Source organism: Mustela putorius, unplaced genomic scaffold (genome assembly GCF_011764305.1).
Source record: "Mustela putorius furo isolate JIRA1106 unplaced genomic scaffold, ASM1176430v1.1 tig00000224_pilon_pilon_pilon, whole genome shotgun sequence".
Classification (NCBI taxonomy): domain Eukaryota; kingdom Metazoa; phylum Chordata; class Mammalia; order Carnivora; family Mustelidae; genus Mustela; species Mustela putorius.
Window position 1 is genome coordinate 27,078,670 of NW_025421321.1, and position 6,542 is coordinate 27,085,211.

The following is a 6,542-nucleotide window of genomic DNA, read 5'->3' on the forward strand; positions in this document are numbered from 1 at the left end:
GAAAGGAATCAGATACTTATTTTTAGCTAAAACATTATGGAGTTTAGGCCTGAATTTCCTAAGTGATAAGGTTACCCATGTGCCTTTGAGAAAATGCTGAGAAACTTTTCTGGGTCTCAGACAGAAAATATAAGTTGTGAACTTCTTTAATGGCTGTGCCTTCCAAAGTAGAACAAAGGGAAAGAGTTATTGAGGTAACTAAAACAAAGCAAGAAATACTGCAGAAAAAGAGAAAAATATTTTTCCCCAGGTCTGAATCTAGCAGCTCAGAACACATGAAGGAGATGAATGAACTGAAAAGGTATTTGCAGCTGAAGAGATAGATGCTGAGCTATTATTTCTTGTTGATGCTATGAGATATTTATAACAACCAAAAACCTCTTGAAAATAAAATCAGCACCCAGTTTTCAGCAACAATATTCAGATTCCTGTAGCAATATTATACCTAAAACAGTAGTTCATGTTTAAATATTTTAATAATGACTTACATAAAAATTTGTTTTCTATATCAGCTGTGTCTATATTCAGATGCCATTTTCAGAATATTTCCTTTAATAAGCTTCTTTTCCCATACCTATTATAATAAACTTAGAGCAAAATAGTTTTTCAGACTGCTTCCCTGTCCTAAAACCCTAATCAAATCATATTTAGAAACCTTTTTTTACATGTGCTACTTAATTTTTTAAAGGAAAATGTTAAAAGTATGTTTTTTAGAAGTCAAAATTTTCATAATCCCCAAAGCATTTTGGAGTCCACTTTGAAAACATGATCTGCTACCTTTCCAGTTTAAAAACTAATAGTACACATACAGTGGTTGACATCTCCCTTTGTGAGGTATAAGTTCCAGAAATCAGACAACATTACTGAAACATCTGTTATTTCACATTTTCCACTAAATGGCATTTGTGGTCACATGATCACAAGAAATTACCACCATGCTTCTAGTCATTAGAGGTATTGTAATTTATATGACTGGCTTTCATTGCTGCTACAGTTTGTATAGGTACATATGAAGTGGACGAGGGGAAGGATGCTGTTCAGAGACATCAGGTGATATCCTGCTGGCCTGAAATATACCATGTGTCTCCCAAAGCTTTTGGACTCGAGAGATTCTTTACGTGTGAGCTAAAACAAAACCCATTTAGTTGTAACCCTTATGCAACACTTTGCTAAAATCAAATCTGAGATGTATTCTTTTTCAAATAAGACTTTGTCTTCTATGCCATATCAAAGCAACTTGTTGACAAGTGAAAAGTAAATTATACATGTGGTTAAGTTTTATCTTGGTTTGCTTCTGGGGATTGCTTTTGTGTGTGTGTATTTGTTTTTCTTTGTTTCAGTTTGTTTGTTTTATTGTTGTTGTTATATGATGCCAACCAGTTAATTTCATAGATTAATTTTTTGTTCTGGTAGTGACTGAATTAAACAGGTTCTTTAATTTGCTGATGCTTAGCATACAATCTTATAGACACAACCTAAGTGAAGGTTTTACATATTAAAGAATATGCATTTAGGAGAAACTGAGTAGAAATTGAGAGTTTCAAAAGTAATCTATACTGACTTCTGATTCCAAATCCACTTCTAAGGTTTTTTTTTGTATTTCATGACATATTCCTTAAAACAACAAAAAAAGGCAAAAAAGAATGTTCTATAAGACCACTACTTACAAAGCTTAGAAACTGAATGCACTACAGTGATTTTTATTTTTCATAAGTAGCCACAACACCTCCCTCCTGCTTGCTCATCTTAGATGTAACTTGGACACTATTTCCAACAAGAGATGAGGTCTGTGTGCCCTCTTAAAAATTGACTGGCTTTGTGACTGTTTCGACTGACAGAGTGTGGCCAAGTTGCTAAAGACCATGAAGCTTCTGCCTTATTAATGAAAATACTTCTTCTTAAAAGCTTATACAAAGCCCAGTTGCACAGAGGCCACTCTGCTGTGAGGGAGACTAAACTAGCACCCAAAAGAAGGAACCGGGTAGAGGTTGTGAGATGAGAGGGAGAGAGGGATGTCTAGGACCCCTCAGCTGCTGGGGCCTCTCACTTCTCTAGTTCTGGTCACTGTGTGTCTGTACCCCCAATAGAGACCCTGGGTGACAACTCTCCAGCAGAGCCCCTTCTAAACTCCCACCCACAGAACCCATGAGAAATAAAACAATGGTTGTTTTAAACCACAAAGGTCAGAGAAATTAATATATTTAGAGATCATGTATTAAGCAAATGTTTATTGAATGTCTACTCTGTGCCAGGCAATATCCTGAATACTGAATCCTGCAAAAATTTTTGCGGCCCCAAAAGTTTAATTAATACCTTCATCATCTGCATTTCCATGACTCTTTAGATAAATAAAATAGCACTTATTTCTTTCGTGCATATTGTCTCAGTTGTATACATGTTTGATTATAAACCTCTCAATTCAGGATCTGGGTCTTAGTAGACTTTGTTTCCCTCTGTAGAGCACACAAATGTTCAGTGAATCAATCACTGATTGATTCACAGCACCTATCTGGATAAGAAAATTCAGTGACATCATCATCCCCCACGGTAAAAGTGAAAAGCTAATAAAGGTTTTAATGCATGACTTCTTTAAAATAGCTGAAGTTTTCAACTAGAGGCAAAAGAAGTACTTTTTTTTTTTAAAGAAGTACTTTTTAACACATTTGAGTATGTGATCTTTATTATTAAGCTATTTCTGAAGCAGTCAAAAAAAAAAAAAGACTTTTTCAAATACTCCTAGTCATTAGTAAATAAGCCTTATGTTATTAAAATAACTAGCCCTTTAACTAGTTTTGTTTTGTCAATTGGTCTGTTTCCACAGCTCTAGATTGTTTTGTTCTAATTGTAGCATAAAAACGGGCCTTAGGTATGATGAAAAAGTATGCGGTGTCCAAGACCTCCAAGTTACGATCTTCCTTCCTGCCACTAGTCTATGCTGTTGCACTAAGTACAGAATGTTCATTCAGTGTCCGTGGCATGTTGAAGGATCACTTTTGTCTAAGATTTTTAGCTCAAATGGAAAAAAGTCAAATGCCTGATTGTTTCCTCAAATTAGAAGCAAACAACTTAAATTTTTTTAATTCATAAATTTAAGTATTTAAAACTTTGTCAATTCACAAAAGAAAATTTTAGGGGAAAAAGATCTATTTTGGGGGAAGGGGGACCTCCCTTTCTAATTTTTAATAGAGAAGCAATCCAATCTTCATAGCTATACATTCCCAAAACTTTTAGTTTTTGCTACTTTCTCCTGGTCCTCTATCCCAGTTTGATCTACATTTAATGATCAAATGAGTTTCCAAATCCCATGAATTCTGCCTCAGCACTGCTTTCCCTACCTAACCCATTTTCTCCCCTTTCTGTTGAAAAAGAAAAGTTCAGAACCTTAATGTCTGGAAATTGAATAATAGTGCAGGCAAACATTTGTTTATTTATTTTTTACTTTTTTTGTGGGGTTTTTTTGGTTGTTTTTTTGTGGTTTCTTGTTTTTGTTTTTGTTTTAGATTTTATTTATTTGACAGAGAGAGAGACAGCAAGAGAGGGAATATAAGCAGGGAGAGTGGAAGAGGGAGAAGCAGGCTTCCCGCTGATCAGGGAGCCTCATAGGGGACTTGATTCCAGGCAGACACTTAACAACTGAGCCACCCAGGTGCCCCACCAGGCAAACATTTATTAAGGACTTTATTGTTTTTAGCCCTGTGCTAATGGCTTCATAGATGCTACCCTGTTTAAATCTCTTAACCGTTTATACTTGATTAAGTTTATTTCATCACATTACTGTGATGAAATGGATTCTAAAATTACTTCTGTTTTACCCATGAGTAAACCACGGAGAACTTGAGAACTAAGTAATTCGTCCAAGGTCATAGTCAGTAGTGGTGGAACCAACATGCATATTAGAATGGGACCCGAAGCCCAGGGTACTAATCTACTTCTCTAACTTTTGGCTAGAAGAGACTTTAAAATCTAGTCCACTCGCTGTATTATGCTTCATTTTCCTTTGACATTCCTACAGAGTTTTCAGCAGCCTATGCTGGAATGTCGCCAGTAATTGTCATTAATAGTCTCTTCCCTTTCAATTCCAATGCACCTCTGCTCTGTACCATATTAATTATTATCAAAAGGGTTTTTGTCATAATCTCCCCTGTGTTCAGATAAACATCTCACATTCTAAACAAGGCAACTATGATCACGTCAAATATACTAAATCTCCTCTACACCTATTGATACTCTTCACTTCACAACTTGTGTCCAGAATCCTACCTACTTCTATGGTTGTCCTCATAGAGATAATACGCTGTTTCCTCCATTCTAGAATATGGTCCTCAACGTACCCATATTCTTCTTATCTTTCAAGAGTCTCTTAAAATGGACACAACTTGTGCCACACGTTGTTTTCTATGGTCTATTATAACCCCATGTCTGACAAAATTCAGAAATCAGCAGCTCTGACTTCGCTTGTCTTCCTGACTGATTCATCAGCTATTTTGAAAATAGCCAGTTTTGTCTTAATGTCCCTCTGAGACATCTGCAGTATTTTATTATAAGATATCAAGAAATACTCGATGGACACATATATAATGGATAGATGGATTAAAGCATTAAAAACAAAACAAGTTCCATTGTTTCTGCATGTATAAAGTAATGCTTCAAAAATGTTTGAGTTCAAATGACTGGCTCTTAATAAACCCCCTAGAAGTCCTCACACTACTATGGTGTTACTAATTGAACCAAATGTTGTCACTGCACTTAACAGGTCTTTAATAAATTGAACCACAGATTTGACTTGATTTAAAAGCTGGTTCTTTAAAGTAGTTTGTGACAAAACTGTTTATACTTGATTAAGTTTATTGGTCAAATTCACTTGATTTGGTATAAAGCACATCTTATGAACTTTAACACTGTCATCTGTTCAACATTTTATTATTTACACATATAGACTGCACACCTACTGTTATAAACTGAAATACCAAGGGTAAATTGAAGGTTATCAGGGGTTATACACAGTGACCAAGAGGAAGAAAAGTGAGCATTACTCTTTTACTATAATTTGTGGTGATTTACATTTGTAAAGGTAATAGAAATGGTCAGTAAATGTACATGTGTTTTTTTCTTTCCGAAAGAAAGAAACACATGACCCAAGTATTGGATTTAAAAAAAAAAAAAAGGACTACTATTTAATTCATGGGGGAAAAAAAAAGATTAAGATTCCAAACTGAAATATTTGAGAAATAATTAGCCTTTGGTAAAATTCATCGTCAAGTGGAAATTCATTTTTAATCATGAAATATATTTTTCCTGTGCTATTTCAGCTTTGTTTTAATTTGCTATTTAGCAGCGCCCTGAAATATTAATAATTTGTTTAATAAATTCCTTCTAACTCTTAATAGATTTTTAATGAAGAAATTTATCTTAGAGATCTGTGTGAGAATTGATATTACACATACTTTCTGAAAGTGTTAAATTATTGACCTCCTGAATAGTTTCATTTGAACCTCTATCTTTTGCTCACCATCATCTATGTTCAGATCTTAGAAGCTTTGTGAAATTAAAAAAAAAAAATGAAAAACTATCGATCCTATAAGCCATAAAAGCAGATATTCTAGAATTCAGAAGAAGAATGTTTTATCCACAGAGTCCACCCTTAAAAGAAATAAAAAGTTTTTTCCAGATTATAATGTCAAATCACTTATAATTAGCCTGATGAGTAAAATAAGCCCATAGTACTTAAAACCTTGGATTGGTGTAGAAGGAAACAGTCCTATGGGGATTCCATCATTGGTTTATTTCCTACAAAATACACACCTAGCAGCAACTCCTACAGTGTTGCCTAAATGCCAAGGCTGTAACAGCTCCAGATAAATCCCTCTCTCCATGCTGACCTTCAGCACACAGGAAGGTCAGGTCTGGAGTTTGGCAGAGTCAAGGTGCATTCTGTCAGAATTGCCGGGATGCTGACTCCCCTCATTTCTTCTCTCCCAGATTATGACAATAAAACACCATGCTCAGCTTTGAAAATAGGTAAATTTGTAGAGAAAGGAAATTTATGGCACTTTCATACCCCAAGCCATTCATGCCCCAGGGAGAAATTTATACAGGGATTATCTGTGTAGATTTTGGAGACAAAATGGTTAGTGAAAAGCTTGTGGGCTTTGCAGTCAATCAGATCTGGATTTGATCTCTGGCTCCTCTGTTTACTACTAATTGTTTAACTTTTGATTATTGGTTTAATTTCTCTGAATCTGTTTCTTTATAATCTTACCAACTTTATAGGATTGAGAGGAAAAACTAAATGTGATAAAGCATTTTTGATTATAAATTTTTTTTTAAGATTTTATTTATTTATTTGACACAGAGAGAGAGACAGCGAGACAGGGGATGCAAGCAGGGGGAGTGGGAGAGGGAGAAGCAGGCTTCCCCCTGAGCAGGGAGCCTGATGCAGGGCTTGATCACAGGACCCTGGGATCATGACCTGAGCCTAAGGCAGACACTTAACAACTGAGCCACCCAGGCCCCCTATAAATGTTTGTTTTCAAACCCCACAT